At 40.0% G+C, this 26147-nt stretch overlaps 1 protein-coding gene across 5 annotated transcripts in view; it reads right to left on the minus strand.

Annotated features, from left to right (window-relative positions):
* The window catches only part of UBAP2 (ubiquitin associated protein 2), a 119266-nt gene extending 94196 nt beyond the window's left edge, over window positions 1–25070 (minus strand). For 2 of the 5 annotated variants that reach the window (XM_070795000.1, XM_070794996.1), the window contains exon 1: window positions 24428–24568. The gene's annotated coding sequence lies outside the window, so the exon portion shown is untranslated. Of the gene's footprint in view, window positions 1–24427; window positions 24569–24756; window positions 24777–24951 lie in introns of those variants that run through there. The other 3 variants (XM_070794998.1, XM_070794999.1, XM_070795002.1) reach the window with 3 other exon arrangements.
* Window positions 25071–26147: the final 1077 nt, after the last annotated feature.

Here is a 26147-nt window from a genome sequence, read left to right on the forward strand (position 1 = left end):
CCAACCTATCTCGTTTAGACTGAATCATATCCGTCCGCTCAGGGAAGCCTAGAAACTCATTATCAGCCTTCTCAAGGTCCCCTTTTTAAAAAGCCAGAGTTCTCTCTCTGCTGCCACGGTTTGATCCCTGGTCCGGGAAGATTCCACTTGCTGCAGGGCAACTAAGCCCTTGCACTGCAATTAGAGTCTGTGCACCACAAAGAAAGATCCCATGGACCACAAGTAAGACCCAACCCAGTCAAATAAGTAAATAAATATTAAAAAGAGAGAAAACAGCAAAACAAATCCAATTCCAATAACTACACATAAAAAGCTTTATCAAATTAAATAAAAAGCTGGAAATGGAGAGTGGAAATATATATGGCAAAATAATGTAGAATGGTCATATTATTTCATGTTTAGGGAACATGTTAAAAGTCTGTAAGAATCTATTTTAGTGACAAAGCATTTCTACAAAAAGGTGGCAGTAAAACAAGAATATCCAGTTGGAAATAATTTTCTTAGTATTCTTTTCGTCAAGAACTTCCCCGGAGATCCAATAGTGAACACGAGTCCAATCACCAGTCCAGTTCCATCCCACGTGCCATGCAGCAACCAGGCCTGTGTGCCACAACTACTGAGTCCAGTGCTCTGGAGCCCGTGAGCCACAACTGCTGAGTACACTCACCCTAGAGCCCTTGTCCCACAAGAGAGAAACCCGTGCAGAGCAACTAGAAAGTAGCCCCCACTCGCCAGAACTAGAAAAAACCCACGTGCAGCAATGATGACTCAGCACAGCCAAAAATAAATTCAAAAAATAAAAAAAAATCACAGTTCCCGAAAAAAAGTGTAAACACCTGAAACACTGTAAACCAACTATACTTTAATAAAAAATATAAAGAATCTTCAGATACATTGTTATAATAAGTTCAGCAAAATTTTACATACAAAATAAAAATAAATGTACAAAGATTACACCTAAGTACCAGCTAACAAAAAAAAAATTCTACATAAGTTGTCTATGGCTGCTTTTGCACTACAATGGCAGTACTGAATAGTTAAGTTACAACACAGGCAAAGCAGAAAAGATTTACTATCTGGTCCTTGAAAAAAAGTGCTCTAACTCCTATTTTAAAAGGTTCACTCAGTAAAAGTGATCATTCTTCCTCAACTAGATTTTCCAACAAAAGTCTAACAAGGGTTTTGTTCTCAAACCTGACAAGGTGATTCTAAAATGACACAGGGAACAAATAGTCAACAGAAGATGCTTCTTAAAACAGCAAGGCACAAGACTGACCATCCAGGTATCAAGGATTATAAGCTACAGTATTTACCACAGTACACAACTGGGACAGGGCAGACAATCCATGCAACAGATCAGAAGAGAAAGCCCAGAAAATGATTTCCAACAGGATGCATGTGGTCAGGAAACGATGGACTTTCAAAGAGGCTAAAAGAACTGGTTGAGTATAGTTTTTAAAATGTCTTTTCCTAAACCATACATTATAAAAGTTACTTTACAGGTACTCTGCTGCTGCTGCTAAGTCGCTTCAGTCGTGTCCGACTCTGTGTGACCCCATAGACGGCAGCCCACCAGGCTCCCCTGTCCCTGGGATTCTCCAGGCAAGAACACTGGAGTGGGTTGCCATTTCCTTCTCCAATGCATGAAAGTGAAAAGTGAAAGTGAAGTCGCTCAGTCGTGTCTGACTCTTACACAAAGAGCAAAACTACTGATTTCAGAAGAAAATAAGGCTAATTTTTTTAACCCCATAAAAGGAATTTTTATCGCATGAAAGTAATTGTTTTCTTAAGAGTCAAAAGGTGTTAAAATTGCAAAGATTAATAACTTTTTTTTTGGCCTCACCATATGGCATACAGGTTCTCAGTTCCCCAGCCAGGGATCAAACCCATGCCCTGTGCAGTGGAAATGTGGAGTGCTAACCACTGAACCACCAGGGAAGTCCCAAAGATTAATAACTAAAAATTAAAACTTCTGTTCACAAAAAGGCAGCTGGCCCTGTGAAAATACAAGCCATAAACTAGGAAATTTTTTTATCAACATACATCTGATAAGTAGTAGTATTTGGATTTTATTAAATACTAAGATGGATAAACAACAAGGTCCTACTGTATAGCACAGGGAACTATATTCAATATCCTGTAATAAACCATAATGGAAGAAATATTAATATATATATATAAGTAAAACTGAATCACTTTACTGTACACCAGAAACTAACATTATAAATCAACTATATTTCAATTAAAGAGAAAGGAGAGAAGGAAGAAACACTAAGAGAAATGCCCTAGCAGTCCCATGGTTAGGACTCTGAGCTTTCACTGCTGAGGGCCTAGGTTCAATCCCTGGTAGGGGAACTAAGATCCCACAAACCACTGAGTACAGCCAAGAAAAAAGAAAGAAATACTATGAAACAAGAAGCAATAGAAAACTATCCAATAGGAAAACCAGCAAGAGTTGACCAGAAGTTTACAGCAGATAACCTAAACCACCCTTAAGTTTCTATCAAAGTCCATTTAAAATATTCCAAAACAGCCTACAGATTTCTAGGATTTTATTTCCTAATGCCTTTTATCTACTGACTTTCCTCTGAATTCTAAAGTATATACATGCAATTCATATTTCAGCTTATAAATTCTCTATTTCTTCTATATTTAACTTGCCTTCCCAGACTTAAATCATAAACAAGACCAGAAACTCATTTTGTTTTGCTCCCTTTACTACTCTGTAGGTGTCAACAGAAGAGACATTTTTACAAATGTGTTGAAATGACATGTGATAGAAGCTGGTATCTTTTTTTATTGGTGTATAATTGCTTTCCAATGTTGTATTCGTTTATGCTGTACAACAAAGTGAGTATGTACATGTATATCCCAACTGTAAAAATTAAGAATTACCTAAGAAAGACCAAATCATAAGAGTCAATGATTCCAAAAAAGAACAATACATAAATTGAATTGTTTTCTAAAACAATCAGTTATGGAGACCCCAAAGCAAGCACTCCCATGATGTGAAACAATGTACCTCTATTTATAAATCTTACACATCTCAGGTTAATGAAATGACATTAAACAAGTATTTCTAGTTATCTTTAGGACCTGTGTATCTGAAACTCCAGTACTTTGGCCACCTCATGCAAAGAGTTGACTCACTGGAAAAGACTCTGATGCTGGGAGGGATTGGGGGCAGGAGGAGAAGGGGACGACAGAGGATGAGATGGCTGGATGGCATCACTGACTCGATGGACGTGAGTCTCAGTGAACTCCGGGAGTTGGTGATGGACAGGAAGGCCTGGCGTGATGCAATTCACAGGGTTGCAAAGAGTCGGACACGACTAAGCGACTGATCTGATCTGATCTTAAATTTAAAGAGAGGAGACATCATAACTCAGGATACCATTTCAGGCATCACAAGGAAAATTATGTCCCTGAAAACGATTTTAGCTAAAAAAGGTTTCACAAGATTTGTACTGAACTAGGTGTCCTAACATCATTTATTGATTTTCTTAATAGGTCCTCTGTCAACTGGAATGCTTAAGGCTACAGGCATGTTACTGCACTCTTTTGCATACACTATAATAGCAAATAACCAATTAATGAGAACATCTATGTGTCTATTATGGTTTAAAACTTTTTCCTCTATTTGAATCTCTCACTGTCAGTACGAATAACACACTTTGCATCCTTTTTTGAGATAAACAATTTGAAGATTTTGTTGGTTTGGGTTTATTCTTTTGGTTGTATTATATAAACAAGGTTGTTATGTCAAAATTATCTTAAAAGCTTTCCTTGAGTTTAGTATTCTCAGCTATGAAAACATACATACAAATACTTTAACTATCAGGCATCATACAAATGTGAAACATACTAGTATTTCTGAAATAAAGAGATTACTTATTTCTAAAATCACTTTCAGCATTAATACCCTGTAATTCTTCACTCCATAATTCTATGCTAAATATCTAAAGTTAAGCATCCAACCAAAATCTGCCTGGCTGAGTGGGTATTCCAAGGGTAAAACCTTTTAAAAAAATCTTTTGTTTATCCACAGAGTTCAGAACAGTTATTTTTTAAATTGAATAATGTGATTCTTTTCTCACTTTATTTATCCCTCAGTGCCTCTACTTATGAAAATAAACTAGGTACATTAAAAATAACAAAATGAAACTTTCTTCTTACAGCAGTGCCATCTGGTGATGAAAATCTGCAAGTACAGAAATAGGCTAAACTGAATGGATTAAGACTGAGTTTTTTTTATTTACAAAAGACTTTTATAATAACCTTGCTATTACAACCAAACATTTTGATGGAGTATATCCAAATTCTCAGTTGTCAATCAGATTAACCATAAGCTCCTTATGTTTCAAACTATAAAAAATTTACTAATTCACTGTCTCAATATATAAACATTAAGACTTTCTATCTCCATGTGTGTGTGCTAAGTTGCTTCAATCGTGTCCGACTCTTTGTGACCCTATGGACTGTAGCTTGCTGGCTCCTCTGACCAGGGGATTCTCCAGGCAAGAATACTGAAGTGGGTTGCCATGCCCTCCTCCAGGGGATCTTCCCTACACAGCAATCAAATCCGCAGTCTCTTATATCTGCTTCATAGGCAGAAGAGTTCTTCACCGCTAGCGCCATCTTCTATCTCCATTCCAATCATCAATTCTTAATCCACATTCAACAATGAATAGGTGATTAGGCTTCTGCTCCATAGCTAAACCAAAATAACTGCTTTGTAAAACATGAAAAGTACATTGCTTAGTTTATGTTTAAATATTGTTGTTTGGAAATAACCGTTTGCAATATTTATGCCAAAGGTCTTTCGTAGCAATAGTTTATGAATAACCTGGAGCAGTAAATCTTAATTAAAAGAGAAAAATGGTTATTTCTAAACCACAATATTTAAATATAATGGAATCCTCTGGGAAAAGAAAACAGAGCTCAGAAAATGCAAAGTTAACAGAATGTATGATTCAACAGACAAATTTTCTTATATTTTACATAAAGGTTCTGGAGTCAGTGTATTCTTAAAGCAAAGTAAAAAGCCTAAGTTACCAAAATTACTACCAATATCCTTAAAAATTACCACCAATGAATTATGAAAATGAGTAAGGCATGGAAATTAGATGTAAAAATCAACACCTTCAGCATACTCTCACATGGGGAAATTCTGTTTCCTTTTCTGGAAAAAGAGCTCTGTGTAGTAAATGACAGTACTTCTCCAATAAGCACCCAGTTGCCAGAACACAGGAATTCAGTTTACACTTGTGTTCCATCCCCTCTATCACTCTCCACCCCCAAGAACTACTACCATGGAACAGGTTCCAAGAGAATTCTTAGAATAGAAACAGCCAAGAGCAAGAGATTCTAAAAATAATGCAGTAGAAACTCAAACATACATATCTCAGGTTCTCAAGTGGCAGGAAGCACTAAGTTATTTCAATCCATACAACCAAATTTTAAAAACCATATTTACTTCACCTCAAAGTAAATTAAAGATGTGATAGATTTTAACAGGGATAAAAAATGCTACTACATCTGTAAAACAAAAACAAAATCAGCAAATACCACATAAAGCTCCTAGATTATCTTAAAGTCCAAGAATAGTCTAAAATTACTTGCAATATAAAGAAAGTAAAACAGAATAAACCAACTTGATTAAAGTACAAAGATTTTCTCTGTAGTGGGTCATTTTTAGAAAACGGTTTATTAACTGTTATTTTTTTTTCAAGGACCTTTTGTAGATAAGATATCTCAGCTGCATTTTCAAGTGTTCCAGAATTTCAGAATGAACTCAAAATGGTTAACAGCCACCTGTACTTCTATTAAAGTTTACATGAGCAATACCACAAATTCACCATAAGAAGATGGTAACTAAAATTAGACATAAAAAAGACATTAAAAAAAAATAGGTAAAAATTTATCAAAAACCATATAAACCCTAAAAGAAAAACAAGGGTACAGTTGGTCATTCTGAGGAGTTACAGAACACTTGCTGATAACATGCCGATAACTGTGAAGATGTTGGTGAAAGCACCAAGGGCTTGAAGACAGTATTACAAAGTGTCAGCACTGGAAGATACCTCTGAAACCAGGAGGTTCACAGAGTATTTCATCTACTGACTGCATCAAGAAAAAATTATATTCCAGAAACAGCAAAATCAATGTCTTTTTTTCCCCTCAAACAGAAGATAATACACCCACACAACATGAATTATGTAATCAGCTAAGGGCTCAACTACTAAGAACAGAAGCAAGCCTCCATCAAGAATGCTCACAAACGAACTTCCCTGGCAGTCGAGTAGTTAAGACTGTGCTTCCACTGCGATGGCGGGGCGGGGGGGGGCGTAAGTGCAGGTTTGATCCCTGGTCAGGGAACTAAGATCCCACAGGCCATGCATTAAGGCCAAAATAAAAAAAAGAAAGCTCACAGACATGCTGTTCACTCAGTCCTGAGGCCAGCAGTGCCAGAGCTATCTTAGACTGGCAAGGCTGGGTCGGTCAGGGGTCCTTCATCTGTATCAGACTCATTCACTCATTCCCAATATCCTGAAACCATTAAGCTATGACAATAACAACAGCAGCAAATGCAAACTGTTTATCATGTACCAGATACCGCTGAAGTACTTTATACATACAGAATTGTCATTACCTTCCCAACAACACTCTGAAATACATACTAACACTACTCCCATTTTACAGACAAGAAGAAACTAAGACAAAGATTCAAGTGGTAAAGCCAAGATTCAAAACCAGGCCATCTGGCTCCACAGTCTGTGCTCTTCCCCACTATTTTATGCAGCAAGCATATGTATCAATTATAGATAAACAACACATTCCAAGTCAGCTTCCCTGTCTTGAAGACAGCATTACTACTGTTAGTGCCACCTTAATAACTCACCTCTGATGCAAAAAGATCTGGGTTGGTTCTGGGTCCAAATCTCATCTAACTTCCCAGCCTTTCAGATACCCAGAGGGGCTCCCTTAGCTCTCTATTGTAATGATATGCTAATCGGATCTGTTTTATTATTTTTACTTAACTTCCAATATGTGTTCCTGCTTTTTCTATCAAGAAAATATCCATTATTCTCAACCTTTTTCTGCAGAGGAAATTCATCTTTTCATTCCTGCAGAAAACAACACTGATTTACATTAAGGACCTCAACAAATTTGGAAGGCCCAAAGCAGCCAGCAAGGGGAAGTCTACAACCCCAACTCAGGGGAGAGTAAGGCAGCTACAGTGCCAAGGAACTCCAGTGTGAGACCCAATTCCACACAGCTAAACTGCTTGTGCCATGCGTGCCAGGAGCTGACCAAGCTGGTACTTTTTTATTCTCCGCAGCTGCTGAGGGCAGGGTCAGGCCTCAAGCAGTTGGTAGACAAGGTTAACTCCCCTACACCAAGGCGTCACACACAATGTTACCTGCTATTCTGTACATATAATCTGCCCACAGAAAAGATGAGTGCTGGTGAACCCCTGAATATTATGGGACATCAAAAAGTATTTGGCATAGTCATATTTCTCTTTGCAATTATCTAAGGTCAGTCAAGAAAAAGTATTTAATTGCCTAATAGCTGCTTCCATACATCTGTCCCACTCCTCCACTGCTAATTTCTTGGCTCTAAACCCTGGCTTTTAACTAAGATCTTAGTTCAGCAGCCACCTCATGATGATTTGCCCTCCTATCCCTTGAAAAGCCCCTAGGTATTCATGAGCAGTCTTAATCCTTTCAGGTCTTTTCTCTTAAAAAAAAAAAAAAAAAAAAGGGCAGGAGAGAGGGTTTCAGACTTTGCTGACGGTCCAGTGGTTGAGACTCTGCATTTCCATCCCTGGTCGGGGAACTAAAATCCCATACACCTCACAGCATGGGGAAAAAAAAAAAAAAAGTTCTTAAAAATAAAAATCTTTTTAAAAAAGAGGAGATGTTGGAGGGGGTCCCTATACTATACAGCATTTTAAAAGATCTACAAGTTATAGTACTGTACTTTTTATTTACATTGCATTCAAACAAGCACTCCCCAAATAATACCAGGATGTTACCTTCAGTAGAGGGTTACTACACCACAGACAAAGACTAGTAAAGAGTTCAGTTTTCTTTTTTAATTAAAAAAAAAAAAAAAAAAACTTACACTGGAACTAGATTAAAATAGAATTTCTATAAATCATCCACTTACCAGAATATAATATTAACAGCTTTATCATAAATCCATAATAATTCTTGCTAAACAGACACTCGCTTTTTTTTTCTTGCTCTACTTATAGCAGATTCTGTTCCTCTTCCTACATTATATACTCTGGTCTTGCTCTCCCAGAATTAGTACTCACCCACATAAACAGTGACACATCTAGAGTCTGCTTTCAACCTCCATTCTAAACCTATCTACCTCCACAGGCTGTGGCTACAAGGAATTATTCTATACCCATTATCTTCTAATGACCTATAATGAAATATAATCTGAAAAGATACTGAATCACTATGTTGAAATTAACACAACATTGTAAAGCTACTATACTTCAAAATTTAAAAACAAGTACTAGATAACTATGCCATTATCTCCTGCCCTGTTCTGATCCTGTCGTTGCACAATGGGCCTAAGGAACCAACAGAACAGTGAAACAAGTAAAGCAGGAGCCCAGAAAAACTCTACTCTGCAAAAATGCTAGAAAGTCAACCCAGGTTTGTCAACTTACTCATGACCTAATGTGGCTTTCCAACCATGTCTAAATCTCCACTCTTAAGTGGTGATACTTCCAGAAGCATCAGGAATTTCCCATCATCAAATAAACAAAGTTTAAGACTCTGGAATAGTGAGTGGATCACCATCCATCACCACCCCTAGTTGCGTAGTACAATCACTTGAGCAATTTCTAAAAAATGAAACCAGGTCCTATTACATCAGGCTCAAAATAGTTAAGACCCAGACAGCAATACTGTTTTTTAAAAGTTCTCCAAGCAGTTCTTAAAAAATTAAACAAAGAGTTACCATATGACCAAGCAATTCCAATCCTAGGTACATACTCAGGAGAACTGAGAACAAATATTTACTCAGAAATTCACACATGGAATGTCCATAAGGAGCATCGGTCATAATAGCCAAAAAGTAGAAACAATCCAGTGATGAATGGATAAATAAAATGTGATATAACCATACAATGATTAGTCAAGTACTGAAAGGAACAAACTTCTGATAAAAACTACAACATGGATGAACATTGAAACCGTTAAGTGAAAGAAGCCAGTCACAAAAGACCAGATATGTATACTGTATTACTCCATTTACATGTAATGTCCAGAAAAGGCAAATCCACACAGACAGAAAGTATATTAGTGGATGGGATCAGGAAAGAATGGGCAAACTGGTCGTGAGAATGGGGGGGCGCCTTCTTTTTGGGGTGATGAAAATGTACTAGAAATACTGATACACAACTTTGTGAATATGCTAAAAATACTGAACTGCATACTTTAAAATGATGAATTTTATGATATATAAATCATATATCATTTTTTTAAAAAAAACAAGCTCTGCAGATTTCTAATGTGCAGCCAGGATGTCACACCAACTACTTAGCAGCAGTGATTCTCAAAAGTGTGTTATCCAGACCGGCAGCATCAGCACTAAGAACCTGTCACAAATGCACATGCCAAAGGTCACCCCAGATCTGGTGCATCAGAAATGTTTAAACAAGACTTGATCCACAATAAAGTTTGAGAATTGCTGCCCTCAAAAGAACCTTAGATGAAAACGTTCCTGTTGGTTCCAATTGAAAGGTGAGAAAACGACAAAAAACATAATTTCACTTTATTATTTTACCCATAATAGTCATTCAGTCATACAAAGTTCCAAAAAAAAACAATGAAAAGTGGAAAAAAATAAAACCACCACCTACACTTCCATCACCCCAAAATAACTACTGTTAACAGTTTAGTGAATAGCCTTCCACTGTTTTTATTTGTCTTACATCATTGTAATTCACGAGAAATTACTATATCACGCTTTTATCACAGAACATTAACATATAAACTATTATGTAAAAGCAAGGTAGCAATATAATTATAGCACCTCGATTACCCTAGTCAGTTGAGAAATCAGGTATATTACAAGAATATGAAAGAAAATTCTTTAGGTGCCAAAATGTTTTTGGCTCCAAGCCTTTTTGATATAATTGCCTCCTAAAATGCAGTATTTCTCTTCATTGGCAAATACAGTACAATAAACATGATTTAACTTTTACTGATTCTACATCAGTTATTCTAACCATGTGATGGGTAAATGTGAGGAATTAGTTTGAATCTATTCTAAATCCAGGGCATGCCCAGGAACTTGCTTTCCTAAATAAATTCATCATATCATTATCTTTCCTGTCTTGGCCTCTTTGTCAAATTGGCAGCATTTACACATCTGCATGACTTCTGGGCAGCATGGTATGGCCACGTTCCAAAAATATTTCTGAACCCAAGGACAACAGGATCTTTCAGGCTGTTTCCTTGTTTGTTTTAAAATCATCTGCATTGTTTCACTGTCTTGAGGGGGAGAGGAGGCGAGACAACCACATTCCACCTTTAAACATTCTTGTGAGAAGCCCTCAAATGTTTCCTCACTTTGTGCAGGTTGTTCTATGGTAGCCTGAAAGATTAAGAGGCAACCTTACCTACCTGTAAGCATCCACTGAGCCGTTGATGTCAACGTACATTACATCAGGCACCAAAAAAAAACACGAGGCCTATTTCCTGGGTATTAAAAAGTCATAATAAATTGCCAGCTGGATGGTCCCATCTCAAATTCGCCTATCCACATCCTAGTTTGACTTGGCTCTTCCCCAACCACATTCAGCTGCATTTATCCCCACCTACCCTCTCAAGAGAATCTAGTGAAGTCTCAGAGCCATTGGAACACAACAGACATAATGCCAACAGTAGTCTTAGTCTGTGATGAAGACTGAGACATATTTTTGTAAATTTTTTGCCTTCACACCCTCACTCCCATTTTGCCACCACCCTCCATCGGAGAAAGATGAACTTCTCACTAGTTGCTCATTCCCAAGGCCTTTATAGCGAAGAGGATAAGCAAGGAAAAGCCACCTTCTTCCTTTGGGTTATTTTCTCTTCCTGAGACCCACTGAGAAAGGGTAGGCTAACCTACCTCCCTATTCTTGGGGATACAAGTTCAATACGCCAAATCTTTGTTTTAGTCAAGTCATATTGACCAGAACCAGTTACAAAGATAACGCTAGGCCAAAACATTATCTTAAACTGTAATGCCAGTTTAATTCTTGCCTCTTATTTTCAAGAACAGAAAAGTCATAACAATACCCAACACAGGAAAATCTCCAAACTCCTCAAGATGTGAAAAGAACTTCAGGAAATATACCTATTCAACCGCACTCAAAATATTACCCAGTTTAACCCATAATCACTTAAAAAGTTTTAATCCATTCAGTTCAGTTCAGTCGCTCAGTCAGTCTGACTCTTTGCAACCCCATGAGCTGCAGCACGCCAGGCCTCCCTGTCCATCAACCAACTCCTGGAGTTCACCCAAACTCATGTCCATCGAGTCGGTGATGCCATCCAGCCATCTCATCCTCTGTCGTCCCCTTCTCCTCCTGCCCCCAATCCCTCCCAGCTTCAGAGTCTTTTCCAATGAGGCAACTCTTTGCATGAGGTGGCCAAAGTATTGGAGTTTCAGCTGCAGCATCACCTTCCAATGAACACCCAGGACTGATCTCCTTTAGGATGAACTTTAACCCATTATCTCACATTAATTTATTGTTTCGGTTTTTGGGCAAAGCGGCATCTCTGCTAACCACTCTCATACAGTAAACTGGATATTAGTGTTCAAAGTGATTAAATCCCTACTATACTTCAATAGATAAAACTTTACAAATCTTCAGTTCTTTTTACTTTTTAATTGAATTTTAGTTGATTTACTATATTACATTACAAATCTCTATTAATTACAAATCTTCAATACTTACTGAAAACAGATAACAAAATATTTCAAGTTACTCTCATTTTTCACAAATCATTTAAACATTTGGCACTCAATTGTTACAAATACATAAACATTTTACAATTGATTTAAAGGTTCAGTATATTCATTGTTAAGCTATTTAAAAACAACTCTATCATAAGCCAAAAATATAAACACTAATTTTTTAAGTACTTCATACCCACAGCTTTTCCTTACAGTTTTTCAACTTTCCTCATATACCTCAGGATACACAGTCCTGAATTGCTTGACTTTTTTTCCTTTCTTTAAAGCATATTTGTATATTTATTCTAACAGCATGTTTATTACTGTTTCGCTCATGCCAAAAGCAACTTTTTAAAAAATGTCAGTTACCTGAAGAATGTACCTACCAAAACAGAGTCATGCAATTCATGTAAATCTTAACACACCTGTCACTTACGTACCAGGCTCAGTTTTCATTCAAACCAAAGAGAAAATGCCTTAGTGAGGAAATTTCCAACAGCTACACTGAGAAAATATTCCATATTCTTTTAGTTCTCACAAGAATGTGCACAAAAACCTGTTCAACTATTCTCTACATCCAGATTTTCAAAAACAATGGCTTAGAAAAATTACCTTCTCAGTCCTCAGAAACTACATGTTCTATCTCGCAAGCAGTGACTACATACGCTGTTTTTCTAAAAAAGAATACACTCACTGCCTCCATTTCCTCACCAAACATCTTAACTTTCAGTCTGGTTTCCACCACCTTAACACTCCAACAAAAGGAAAGCTACTATTCCACCAAGTCATCACTGACTCCTAGTAATTGTCAAACTTCTCTCGTTCTCATCAGTCTTTCACCTATCTCTGGCATGTGACACACTGTATAACTTTTTCTCTTGGTTTCTCAGATACTACACCATCTTAGTTCTCTCTTGTCTTCAAATCCTCAGCGGCATCACATCTTTCTCCCACCTCTGAAAGAATATTGTTCAATTCTTAAGCACGTTCTCCCTTCCCACAGAAATGTTATGCCCTACTAGCATCAATTATTACCTTTAACTTCAAAGCAAAAGCTAAAGACTATGTCTCTCCAGAGATTCAGCCTCCAAGTAACTGCCTATTAGACAGTTACACATATAATGGAGTTCATCCAAAACGATCTTACTTGAAGATTTCCAAAATTTTCCAAGTAGCCAACAGCATTTTCCAGGTGTTCCAGAGCTCAAAACCTTTAAGCCATTCTTTTAATGAACTCCTTCCTATACCCATTTAAGGATTTAAGGCCTTAAATCTATGCCTTCCTTTACATTCTCTGCCATCAACTTACAACAGGTACCTGATTAAGGGTTACTGTTTGTACTTAAAGTCTCTAACGTTCTAAGCAGTTCTAAGGCATCTTTATCAACTAGAGTATCAGTAATTGCCTCTTCTCTACTTCACTGAAATGACATACCCCTATTTACCTGTCTGAACTATCTTAATTATGAAACTAATGCCAAAGTGGATCAAAATGTTTAATCTTTCAGAATACTGCTAAACTCTATCAAACAACAATATCACTTCGGTTTCCCTGGTGGCTCAACAGTAAAGAATCCACCTGCCCATAGGAAGAAGCCCTAGAGAAGGAAATGGCAAAGCACTCCACTATTCTTGCCAGGGAAATCCCATGGACAGAGGAGCATGGCCAGTTACAGTGCATGGGGTCACAAAGAGCAGGACACAACTGAGCAACTAAACGACAACAAACTTCATTAACTTCTGTTCACAGACCATGAATTATCACAAATACAAGGTCTTTATTCCACTCTGATCCCTACACTTTGATCAAATCGGCCTTGTCATTCTTCCAAACTGCACCTGGTTTTGGTTTTGTTTTGGCTGCACTGGATCTTAGTTGCAGCATGTGGGATCTAGCTCCCTGACCAGGGATCGAACCCAGGCCCCCTGAATTGGGAGCATGGAGTCTTAGCCACTGGACCACTACGAAAGTTCCTATTTTGCTTTTTGCATCAACCCTTCATAAGACATATTTTCTCAACAGCATACTGAACATATCTCCATTTTCTCATTTTCTGTCCTTCAATGTAAACAGCAATTAGTCTTTACTTGATGTCCATAATAACTATGATTATTTTACTGTTTCTTAACAATATACTCGGAGAAGGCGATGGCACCCCACTCCAGTACTCTTGCCTGGAAAATCCCATGGATGGAGGAGCCTGGTAGGCTGCAGTCCATGGGGTCACTAATAGTCTGACACGACTGAGTGACTTCACTTTCACTTTTCACTTTCATGCATTGGAGAAGGAAATGGCAACCCACTCCAGTGTTCTTGCCTGGAGAATCCCAGGGATAGGGGAGCCTGGTGGGCTGCCGTTTATGGGGTTGCACAGAGTTGGACATGACTGAAGCGACGCAGCAGCAGCAGCAGCAGCAACAATATACTAAACAGCCCTACTTAACAGCAGCTTGAGTTCTTAAGCGTAATTTTTACACCCTTCCTGTCGTTCTTAGGATGTGCCAGTGTGCTATCAATGGCCGCTTCTCAGTGCTGTGTGCCTCACCTTCCTCAAAGGACGCACCTAAACTGGCAGAGACCAGACCAGCTTACAGACCAGCTCACCATGCTGATGAGAACAGCTACTAAAATCAGAATGGAAAACCCAAGCAAAAGCAAGTGTGTTGCTTTGCTTTTAAACCACAGAAACCAAGTCCAACCAAACCAGTGACTAAATCCTAACACATAAAGCAGATAAAGTGAAATAGGTCTAGAGGAACTAGAGACAGGAGTTCAAGGGCCCCACCTGCATATATCCATTCCTCATTCCCCGTCCATTACAAAATCCCAGCCTTACGTACCACAAATGTGGACATTGTTTGACTTATCAGCTAGCACTTGGCTGTACTCCTGACAGAAGTATTTCAGACAGATAAAGTAGTATAGTATTATGATTAGGAGTACAGGCTTGGAAGTCGCACAAATTACTAGATTAAGTAACCTTGAGCATTTTACTCTTTCGCAAGTCTGTAAGGAGCACCACACAAGATAATGTACCTCACTCAAATGGTTAAACTAGATCATAACTGGTAGCAACTATAGGATTAAAGGACACTGACCACTTTCTTTGTTAAGTGTTTCAAAATATTGTCGATTTATTCAAACAATTTACATAACTTTACTGAGGTATAATGAGTATTGTATAGTCCACTCTTAAGTGTACAATTCAGTGATTTTTAGTATTTATGAAGCTGTACAACTATCACTACAGGCCTGAAGTCACTGCAACAAAATCCTTTGTGACCCTGGTCATTTCTTTGTCCCACAGATGTCTAGACCAAAGTATATAAATTGGTTCAGGGTATGCCAGCTACATCCCATTACAGCTGGGATCTTTTGGTAAAGTGAGATAAGCACTAGAACAATTAAACAGCTCAAACTGCCTTTAAAAAAATGAAAGTTGAAAGTTCTTTGATTAAAATAGTAAATGGCCTCCTCTAGCTAACAAGAATTTTATTCCTGTCACCACTACCTGGAATGTTCTGTACAGGGGTATTTTTTCCACCATTAACTTAGTACTCCCAATCACAAGGAATTAAAAGGATACTAAATAAGGTGAAGTACCTAAACTAAGAATTTTTTTAAGAGGTCATCTGATCTTCAACAATTCAAAGAAGCATTCACCAAGTAACTGATATTACAGGAAATTTCTCATCAAAATAAAATGAGATCTTGATTGGAGGAGAAATGTTGAAACATCCAGTAAGTTCCAATAAAACACTTACCCAAAAAAATGTTGAAAGCTACTAACTTACATTAAGAATAACTTTCTTTTTTACTGCTGCTGCTGGCTACAAATAAACTACCAAGTCAAAGCCAAACAAAAGATACAATAAGATGGTAACCCAAATAACACCAAATTCCAATAAAACTTCATTATGATGAAATTCAAAATGTTTTAACAAAAGAAACAATTTTAACTTCAGGAATTTGGGAAGAACCCAGGATAAGTAAGGCTCAAACTCCTAATACTTCAAGGAAGCCTTGGCCAATACCTGGAATCAGCTGACAGTGTGTTCCTCTGTCACTCTCAACAGCATCCTGATACCTAACTGCACTGTCTTCCCACTGGAATTAAGCACCAAAAGAACAGGGACAGTGCATTATTCACCTATATCCCTAGCACCTAACAACTGCCAACAAGTAGCAGTAAACGTTTGTTCAACTGAACAGCTGTACAGTAGCATATACCAGTAACATCAAAAAACTGTTATTCAGACCTAATCTGGATTAACCTACATTCTGAGCATTCCAGAGAATTGTCATGAGAATATACTATCTAAAAGTTTTTATAAATATAATATTTTGGCTTCATTCTCACACATTAAAAAGGGAACTTTAATCAGTGTTTCAAAACTTGGGGTGGGCAAAGGACTAACAGGATACACTTTGAGCCTTCTAAGAGTCAAAAAAGTTACACTTATCCTACAATAAAATGAAATTTACTTAACATTTACAAGAATTAACTAAGTAACAGTGTCAAAGATATGGTTTTTCCTATAGTCATGTACGGACATGAAAGTTAAACCATAAAGAAGGCTGAGCACTGAAGAATCGATGCTTTCGAACTGTGGTGCTGGAGAAGACTCTTGAGAGTCCCTTGGGCTGCAACATCAAACCAGTCAGTCCTAAAGGAAATCAACCGTGAATGAATATTCACTGAAAGGACTGATGCTGTAGCTCCAATACTTTACCCACCTGAGGCAAAGAGCTGACTCACTAGAAAAGACCCTCATGCTGGGAAAAACTGACAACAAAAGGAGAAGGGGACACCAGAGGATAAGATGGTTGGATTAAGTTATCACTGACTCAATGGACACGAGTTTGAGCAAACTCAGGAACACAGTGAAGGACAGAGAATCCTGGCGTGCTGCAGTCCATAGGGTCACAAAGAGACAGGACTTAGCTACTAAACAAGTAACAGCAATAGTTAACTCTTGCTTATCAGATGATTTTCTGACTGGCAGTTACATCTGATAAATAATTGAGAAAATAATCACTGAAGAAATGGATTATTATTCAGTAATGTACTTCAGTGACAATAACTAAATAGGGTAAAAAGAAACAGAAACCCTGATTGAATAGGGAGGTTATTTTGTGAACAGTTGGGAAAATCTGAATGTGGATGTCAAATTTTATTGACATTATACATTATATTTTAAATAAGCATTCCCTTTCCTAGGTGTAAAGCTGTTATTGTGGCTATTTATGAGAAGTTTTTATTGTGAAGAAACACTTGCTAAGGAAACATTTAGGCATAAATGTCAAGATATTTGCATTTTACTTTCAAATCACTTAGACTCAAAAGATAACACATGGAGTATATACAGAAAAAACTCAATGTGAATATTAAGTAATAACTCTTGTTCAAAGGTATACAGTATACTCCTTCAGCTTTTACAAATTTGAAAAATGTCTTTAAATTGGAGGAAGCCCAACAACAAAAAAGAATTAAAACTGCAAAAACGACAGAAAAACAATAAAGACAAGTACAGGACTATATGGCAGAAATGTACCTGAAACATCCATAATTACCAAAAACATGAATGGTCTCCATGCTCCAGTTTTTAAAAGAGAAGTTGGCAGGTTGCAATAAGGAAGCAAAATCCAGCTGTGTGTTGTTCATAAAAGATCTATCTAAAACATCCCACTAGAATTGGCTAAAACAAAAAATTAAAGCAATACCAAATGTTAGCAAGAATGTGGCACTCTCACCAATTCAGTCTTTAAGAATTAAGCTCCAATGTCAAACATACCCGTTGTATGCACGAATTATATTTTCCTATAGGTATCTAGAATGAGACTAGCTATGTAACATCCTCAAGAGAACTGAGAAAATAGTCACTTTCTATATTCTGTGGTTCAAATGGTGGCTCAGATGGTAAAGAATCCACCTGGAATGCAGCAGGAGACCTGGGTTCGATCCCTGGGTTGGGAAGATCCCCTGGAAGAGGGTATGGCAACCCACTCCAGTATTCCTGTCTGGAGAATCCCATGGACAGAGGATAGGTGGGCTACAGTCCCACTCTGGTGGCTACAGTCCATGGAGTCGCAAAGAGCTGGACTGAATGACTAAGCCCAGCACACAGTGGTTCAAATGAGCCTAGTTAAGAATGACTATATAACACTGGGCTTCCCAGGTGGCTCAGTGGTAAAGAGATGCAGGAGACACAGGTCTGATCCGTGATCCAGGAAGATCCCTCATGCCGTGGAGCAACTAGGCCCATGTGCCACAACTACTGGAGCCTGTGTTCCAGAGCCCAGTAACTGCAACTACTTAGCCCAAGTGCCACAACTACTAAAACCCAAAAGCCCTAGAGCCTATGCTCCACAAGAGAAGCCATTGCAATGAAAAGCCCATGCACCACAACTAAGGAAAGCTCATGCACAGCAACAAAGACCAAGCACAGTCAAAAATGAATAAATAAAAACTTTTTTCTTAATTTCCCCTTAAAAAAAAAAATCCACCTGCAATGCAGGAGATTCGATCCCCGGGTTAGAGAGACCCCTGGATAACGAAATGGCAACTCACTCCTGTATTCCTGCCTAGGAAATCCCAAGGACAGAGGAGCCTGGGGGGCCACAGTCCATGGGGTAGCAAAGGGTCAGACTTAGCGACCAAAACGACGCTAATAATCTGGGATTACCTGTTAAAATTACACATACCCTACACACAACCCCAAAATTCCACTCTCAGTCATACAATCTCAGCAAACTAGTTTACTCATTTTGAGGTGGGGTGCAAATGGAGACATGGAGAATAAGTATAATTTGTAATCAGGAAAAAAAAAAAAAAAAAAAACTGGAAATGAGACAAACATTCACCACAATAAAATAAGATGCACCATATCCTTACAATGGAGTAACATACTACTGAAAATGATGGAGAAGAATCAATATGGATGAATCTAAAACATGTGAAGTATCCAGAGAATCACACAATCCCATTTAGATCAAGACTGAAAACGGGCAATACTAAACTATATATTATTTATGGATACATAGCGAGTAAAATTTATTCTTAAAAATAGTAAGACCAAAATAATCGGGTAATGGTAACCTCCCCCCGCCCCCCCAAGGAAAAAGTAACTTAGGAGACGGAATACACAAGGGAGTTTAAGGTGGCATTAATGTTCCATTTCTTGGTCATTTTATTTTTGGCTTTGAAAACTCCACGTTTTTTTCTACTTCATATACCTCCTTTGGCATGTAGCTTATATTCTTCAATTTAAAAAAAAGTATGCAAGGTATGATCTCATTCTTTTCAAAGTGTACACTTTAGGGAAAAAAAAAAAGATTTATACTAAAATGTTAAACAATGGTAAGTCACTTTTTTTCCCCAAATTTTCTAAAATGCATTTTCTTATGTAAAACAGTCCCAGCCAACCTGACCCAAAAACCAATCTTAAAATGGAAATTTGTAAATTAACTTGAAAAAAGAGAGGGGAAGAACTGGTTTGGTCTAGGAAACAAGTTAGGCTTGTCGATAAATCCTAAAGACAGTTACTTTTTCCCTAGACCTTATTTCAGTTAAATTTGTATTTTTTAAGCCCACTTATTCTCTTGTTTCAGAGAAGGCAATGGCACCCCACTCCAGTACTCTTGCCTGGAAAATCCCATGGACGGAGAAGCCTGGTAGGCTGCAGTCCATGAGGTCACTAAGATTCGGACAAGACTGAGCGACTTCACTTTCACTTTTCACTTTCATGCATTGGAGAAGGAAATGGCAACCCACTCCAGTGTTCTTGCCTGGAGAATCCCAGGGACGGGAAGCCTCGTGGGCTGCCGTCTATGGGGTCGCACAGAGTTGGACACGACTAAATCGACGTAGCAGCAGCAGCAGCATTCTCTTGTTTATGATCTGACAACAAACATTATTATCAAATGAAAAATCCCACCTTCCAAACCACACACATTCCAGCTGAGTAGACATGTACAATACAGACAGCACTATACACCTTCCCCAAGCCGGTGAGACTGCAAAGACATTTCAAGTTTTCATCTGCTTGCTTAGGAAGCAGCAATGTTATGGTGGCAGAGTCAGAAGGAATACAACCTCCTCAGCTGAGACTTGCGTGTTGAGTGTTTTTGTATGTGGCTGAAGGAACAGAAGGCAAAAAAGAGAGAGAAAACAAGGGAAAGAGAAAGAAGAGGAAAACAGGAGGACAGGAATGGAAAGAATTCAAGAAGACAAAGAGGGAGAAAGACATTAATAGCAAGAAGGAACACTGAGCTTCTCAAAGTCTCCACAGGTATACCTAGAGCTGATTTGATGAGAAGATTGAGACATGGCAACCCACTCCAGTACTCTTGTCTGGAAAATCCCATGACCAGAGGGGCCTGGTCAGCTACAGTCCATGGGTTTGCAAAGAGTCGGATACAACTGGACAACTTCTCTTTCTTTCTTTTCCTTCTTTCTTTTGCGACGTGTAAAAATTTTTGAGTAAAGAACAAAGCATTAAAGTATTGGGGGAACTCCCTGGCAGTCCAGTGGTTAGGACTCCACAATTCCACTGCAGAAGGCATGGGTTTGGTCCCTGGTCAGGGAACAAACACCCCAGATATCATGACGTGGAAATACAAATAAAGTATTAGTGGATTATGTATGTATATCATAACTTAAAATGAGTAAGCTCCTATGTGACAACTTACGTAAAAAGTTAATAACAAAAGAAATGAAGGTATAGCAACAAGTCTAAATCCAAATAAAATTCTCTCCTCTATAAATCCTTGAAAATAATCAAAGTTCAATCTAATCAAACATATGTTCTATTATTTTTAGAGTTCCAAATGAAAAAAAAAAACAATCAACGCATTGCTAACACCCTTTAAAAGTAGAGCATTGCCTAGTCTTAAATGAAACACCTACCCCTTGGTCCAAGCCTCATTTCATAAATTAATTCCAAACAGTGAACTGGGTTTCAATTTAATTGAGCTCAAAACTCCAGTATGAAAATGAGTTTTCTGAAAACTGAAACACACTATAATACACATGCTATGTCAGCCAGAATTTCACAAGCCTGTTCTTCAAAACCTAGGCCAAGAAATTTCAAAACTAAAATAACTTTAAAAAGTACAGAACAAGCATCTTTGAGAAAAACACTGTCAGGAAAATATACAGAGTAGGAGAGGGACTTCCCTGACAGTCCAATGATTAAGACTCTGCACTTCCACTGTAGGGGGCATGGGTTCAATCCCTGGTGGAGAAACTTAAGATCCCACGCACCACTCAACGTGGCCAAAAAAATAAAATTTTTAAAAGTAGGAAATTTCAGCATACATAGTTGACGTTATAATTGTCAAAACAAAACCAACTAATTTGATTCTTGGACTTAAAAAAAGGAGTCCACTTGATCAGTTCAGTTTAGTCGCTCAGTCGTGTCTGACTCTTTGAGACCCCACGGACTGCAGCACGCCAGGCTTCCCTGTCCATCACCAGCTCCCAGAGCTTGCTCAAACTCATGTCCGTTGACTCGGTGATGCCATCCAACCATCTCATCTTCTGTCGTCCCCTTCTCTTCCCTCCTTCAATCTTTCCCAGCATCAGGGTCTTTGCCAATGAGTCAGTCCTTTGCATCAGATGGCCAGAGTATTGGAGCTTGACTTCAGCATCGGTCCTTCCAATAAATATTCAGGACTGATTTCCTTTAAAATGGATGGGCTGGATCTTCCTGCAGCCCAAGGGACTCTCAATAATTGGTCAAAAATATTTCAAAACCTACCACAGGTTTATAAGGTGATATTCCCTCTCTTTACCTTACTTCAAGTTATATTCCCTCTCTCCTTTTGGGGAAAAGAAAAAAGAGAAAACAATGGTTTCTAAGCTCTATCAGAGATCCACCTTCTCACTAGTCAAACAGCACTAGTGCCATACTACTTAGCTTTTAAAGGACACTGCATATACTCAAGTTAACAACTAAGAGCTAACTGATCATTGCTGACTTATAGCTGCCTCACAAGAAGAAATAAAAGATAGGTTTGTTAAAATCAAAGGAGGACTTTTTTCCCTATTGGTCAGTGGTTAAGAATCTGACTGTCAATGCAGGGGACACAAGTGTGATCCCTGGATCAGGTTTGATCCTGCATGCCACAGGGCAACTAAGCCTGTGTGCCAGTACTATCAAAGCCTGTGCACCCTAGAGCCTGTGCTCCACAACAAGAGAAGCCACCGCTCACCCCAACAAGAGAAAGCTCTCACGCAGCAATAAAGACCCATCAAAACCAAATAAATAAAATAATTTTTTAAAAATAAAACCAAAGGAACGTCACAACCTGTGAATTCATGCAGACCACTTCTTCTGAGCAGGCATTAATCCTTTATAATGCACTTACACACACACCCCACAAAAAGTTTCTTATGACAACAACAAAATCTTAACAGTAAGTTTTCATTTTTAAAGAGGACTGGGGAATCAACACTTCAAAAGTACAGGCTAAACTTCAGACCAGTTCAAACCTTCAAGACTGGTTTATACTCTCTATATGCAGTTTATACTCATGGGAACAGAGTTAGCAACCAGTTTCTGTCAAAACACAAATCCTGAAATAAACCCATCCTCCTCCTGGTTCTCCTACCATTTCTCACCAAACAATACCAAGAGACACACTGATGAGCAGTGCACAGGCTGACCAGTTACCAGGAAAGGGAAGCAGAGATGTTACCGCTGTTCTAGCCCAGTTCTAAAGGCAGCTCTCTGAGAGCTGGTCCAGCCCACATATAAAGAGAGAGGCCAGAGGAAACCAGAGCAGCAGGAAACAGGCAGGAGGGGCAATTACCACAAACCTTTCCCATGGCCTCATTCCCATGCCACCACTTCCAGTCATATTTCAATCATAACAAAAACCTCCGTTCTTTCAATCATTTTCTTAATTACTGAAGGTCAGAAACAATGAAGCAGACAGAGGAAATCAGAGCTGTGGGAAACAAGGAGGACAGGAGTGGAGGAAAAAAATCTCACCACACATGTGAACTATCCTTAAGGAGACAAACTCAGGAGGAACACACTGGAAGCAAGCAGAAAAGTAGTGTAGGAGAAACTAATCACTTTTGCCTGGATAAGCAACAATGAGAGGGCAGTCCTAGCCAAGGTCTCTGCAAATAAGAGATGCTGGGGTACGGGAAGACCCTTCATCTCCAGCGAGTGAATTTATTCCCTTTCCTGAGACAGACAGATCCCACCCCAAGAGTCACCCAATCCTTAGGATTACATTCACTTTCCTTCCACTTTTATTAGACAAACTACAACTAAAAATTATGAATGTACAACTCATAACGGAAAAGTGAGGAACACACTAATTACTGACACTTTTGATTTTAAAAGTACTATCATAATCAAAGAGAAAATACGCAGTAATTGGGCTCACTCAAAAAGTGAATTATATGCCCTTCAAATAAAAGATGATCTTTAGGTACCCTGTGAAGACCTTTAAAAGTTCTCAATTGTTACGGCACACAAGGGCAGAACACAGCAAGCCCAAATACTGGCGGAGACACCTTGAATACACGCAGAAACAATATCCAACAGAGGTGGAAGTAAACTGCAGGATTAGGTCAAACAGGAAATAACAGGAATGATGATGGAATCAACTAACTCCTAGAGATAACAAGGAAGAGATCAGAGTGGTGAGAACAGTGATGGTACCTGAGATACCTGGACAACTAATCAGATTGAAAACCCAGGGGAAAAGGTGGGAATGCCGAGTGGGAAAAGTGATTCAGCGGCAAAGAAAACTGAGAGGCAATGCACCAATAAAAAGAATAAGATTTGGAATAAGAGAGCGTTTTAGTTTACAAAACCCTTCTCAAACCTACACACTAAAGAACAACCGTGACACAGCCAGCCCACAGGAACTAGGACCGAAGAGGAAAACTGAATCCCAAGAGTCTGGCACCAAAGCTTTCCAGAATGAGGAGGAGAAGTAGAACTGAACTACGCCTCCGGGCTGCCAGGAAAGCCTAGAGAGTACAGAAGTTGGGCTCTGAGATGTCCAGTTCCAGGACTAGCGACAGGCGTGAACGCGGAAAGGTGGTCATTGACAGCGTGGCGCGGGAGCTCGAGCGGACAGGCAGGAAGGGACAACGGTGGGAGAGAAAAACCACACCCTCCAGGACAGAAACCCGAAGGGGGGAGGGGTAGGCGCCCCCTGGGGCTGGGTGGGGCTGGGCTGACGAGGAAGGGGTTGGCAGAAAGGAGCGCAGGACAACCAGCGGTGGAGAGGAAGGACAGCACCCAGGCCTGGGCAAACTGAGGACGCACGAAACCGGCGAAGGAAGCTCGGCCCAACCTCAGGGTGGACGCTGGGGCAGTAGGAAGGGCTCTGGAGGAAAGAAGAGCTGAACCCTGGTCTACTGAGCGCAAGCTGTAGCGGTCAAGGAGCTGGAACGGGGAAGGAGAGAGAGAAGGTGCCAATTACCGCTGCTGCTCTCGCTGGACTCGGGACCCGCCGCCGCCGCCGCCGCCGCTCGTTACCTGCCAATGTGCCTCTTACAAAGCGGCGGCGGCGGCAGAGGCGGCCCGGCCCGTCACGTGACCCCGCGTCACGGCCGAAGGAGGAGCCAACACACGTAGCTCGCCGCGCGGCTCATCAGCCCGCCTACGGAGCGCGTTGTTTCCTTTAGCCACCCAACTCCCGCCCCGAGAGGCCAACAGCTGCGGGTCAAGGGAAGGCACGCAGATGGAGTCAACGAGGGATATTTTATGGAGTTTCTCGAACTCGGGAGTTCTCAGAGACGTACTACCCACCGCGTCCAGGATGCCCAAGAACAGCTCGTCGTCACCGTGTGATGACCTCACAAGGCACCACAGGTCGCTCCCCTGCCTACGGCCGCCTTTCCGTCATCACGTGATGTGGTCCGACCACTCAAGACAAACCCAGCCTCCCAAACCTTGTGCGAGGGGACTACGACTCCCAAACTGCTGTACAGCAAAGGCACCCACCACCACATCCTTTCCCTCCTGAGTTCGTTAGATGGTGCGCCTGTGACTTCGGTACGAGGGAAGGCCAAGGCGGAAAGTTGACAGGGCTACCACCTGAGACTAATAACAGTGGGCGCCGCCTGCCAGGTGGCTGAGCGACCCTCCTCCTGGGAGATGTAGTTCTGGCGAGGCGTCGGGTTCGGCGAACACGTTCCCGGGCTCGCGCTCCGCCCCGCCCCCTGCGCGGGAAAACGCCAACGGCTCGAAAAGGTAGCCGCTGCGCACGGCGGGATTCAGAAGCACCTCCACGGGGCGGACGGACCTCGCAGGTTGTGCCCTGTTCAATGCGGGCTTGAATTCTGCATTCCCAAGCCTCTAAGGCCTGAAAAGACTAGCATTTGTTGAAAAGCCTACTCGTTGTCGGTCGTCATACAACTTCATTTATTAAGTCATAGAATCAACCCTTTGAGGCAGGAATTGTCCGGGTTTTAAGCGTAGAGAAAGAATTCCGTTTCCCAGCTGCACTGACCCAAATCCAAGTTTTCTATCTCCAAACAGTGGATAACCTGCCTCTCAAAATGACCTCACCTGTTTTAACTCCACGAATTACGCGTAAAGAAGACAGATCAGATCAGTCGCTCAGTCGTCTCCGACTCTTTGCGACCCCATGGACTGCAGCACGCCAGGCTTCCCTGTCCATCACCAACTTCCGGAGCTTACTCAAACTGATGTCCATTGAGTCAGTGATGCCATCCAACCATCTCATCCTCTGTTCTTCCCTTCTCCTTCTGCCTTCAATCTTGACCAGCATCAGGGTCTTTTCCAGTGAGTCATTTCTTCGAATCATGTGGCCAAAGTACTGGAGTTTCAGCTTCAGCATCAGTCCTTCCAGTGAATATTCGGGACTGATTTTCTTTAGGATTGACTGGTCGGATCTCCTTGCAGTCCAAGGGGCTCTCCAGTCTTCTCCAACACACCACCATTCAAAAGCATCAATTCTTCGGCGCTCAGCTTTCTTTAGTCCATCTCTCACATCCATACATGACTACTGGAAAAACCATTGCTTTGACTAGATGGACCTTTGTTGGCAAAGTAATATCTCTGCTTTTTAATATGCTGTCTAGGTTGGTTATAGTTTTTCTTCCAAGGAGCAAGCATATTTTAATTTCATGGCTGCAGTCACCACCTGCAGTGATTCTGGAGGCCCCCCCCCAAAA

The sequence above is a fragment of the Bos indicus genome, chromosome 8 (genome assembly GCF_029378745.1).
Source record: "Bos indicus isolate NIAB-ARS_2022 breed Sahiwal x Tharparkar chromosome 8, NIAB-ARS_B.indTharparkar_mat_pri_1.0, whole genome shotgun sequence".
NCBI classification, from domain to species: Eukaryota; Metazoa; Chordata; class Mammalia; order Artiodactyla; family Bovidae; genus Bos; species Bos indicus.